Source organism: Acyrthosiphon pisum, chromosome A2 (assembly GCF_005508785.2).
Source record: "Acyrthosiphon pisum isolate AL4f chromosome A2, pea_aphid_22Mar2018_4r6ur, whole genome shotgun sequence".
NCBI lineage: Eukaryota > Metazoa > Arthropoda > Insecta > Hemiptera > Aphididae > Acyrthosiphon > Acyrthosiphon pisum.
In genome coordinates this window covers 21,887,267-21,888,871 of record NC_042495.1, presented here as the reverse complement: position 1 = coordinate 21,888,871, position 1,605 = coordinate 21,887,267, and positions in this window count along the sequence as shown.

The window sequence follows — 1,605 nt, the reverse complement described above, 5'->3', positions numbered from 1 at the left end:
TAACTTGAAAGTTAGGTAATCGATTTTGACTTGCTGCTAGACACTCCAACACGGTTTTCGACTTTACATTTTTTACATAAGATAGAAGCACCGGACATTCAATGACACATACTACTCTATCCGCCGCAGGCGGATTGCTAATTTTTTTTCCTCTTAGACAGGTGATGACTGACTTGCTAGACACTCACATGCAGGTTTTCGAATTAAAATTTTTTTATACATACAAAAAAGCACCGGATATACGCTGGGGGATGGTATCATTGAATTGTCGATTTTCATGAGCCATGGCAGATTTCTAGGCACTGAAACTGGAATTTTAAACTTAAAGGGTCCTTAATTACAAACGAGACCACCATAGAGCCAGGCCTTATCAGAAATTCTTATCATAAAATCTCCTTCTATATAAGTGTGGCATATATAATTCAACTGTGTCTACAAAATCAGTATTCACTTACAACTAACACGGGGGGCCCGGGGGTCTAACTATATTTTCCGTTCTTCAGTTACCTACGCTACCAACGTGGTCGGCAATCCACCGTAGGTGGATTGCATACTTGGTGATATACGCTTCTCATTATGTCTGCGATTCGATTGCCAATCTATGTGATTTGATGACTAATAGCTAGATAATCGAATACACCAATCGACTCTACACTTTTTAACAACACAGGAGATCATATCCAGCCTATCCATTTACAACGTTTGTGACGGAATTGCTAGACACTCCAACTTTTAAACATTCCCGTAAAAACGTCAAGCCTTATCTCCAATCCATATCACTAATCCTTATGGCTTATCACAAATCCTACATTTTCGTCTTACAACTTTACTGTCGTGACTTTTATAATTCCAACGACATTGTCTCCAAAATCGGTATCCACTTTCAGCGAGTCCAACGGGCCCCGAGTTACACTTAGAGCTAGTATTATTATAATATACTGGGTAAGATAGCATTAACATACGCGTACGCAGTGGGGACTGTCCACGGCGTATATAGGCACAAATAGTAGTGACGTCAAATTGTCTATTGATAAGACCGACGGTTCAAAACAAGCTGTTATCACGGTTCATTCCATAAGAAATACATGGGTCGAAAAACATGTTTGAAAAAAATTGGTTTTAAGTGCATTTGTATTTTTTTCTTAAATTTCTAACTATTAAAAACATGTTCTTTACAAGTTTATACATATATACCGACCAAAAATATGAAGCTAAACGCTTTTTTCGTCAATATAATCAAAGTGTAGTATTTTGTATTTCTATGGCACACACATTATACCACATACTCTATGGACTATACACAAATCAGTTAAGTATTATTAATATTTTTTACTATTGCAATTTTTACATAGAAGTATGTACTATTTTCCCTCCATTTTAAATAATAAGTATGTTTTATTACTATACTTATATACATATAATAATTTGTTGTTTTTTTCTTTTTGAGCCATTTGCTTGCCCTAAGCTTTGTTTCGGCGGTCTTCAGTGAGCAAATAAAATTTCCTTTTTGAAAAGATTTTCAATGTGAGTTACTAATTAAACACACTTTATATAATATTTATTCCAAATTAAAATTTGGTAAATTAATGTTGTCTTAGTGTTAAA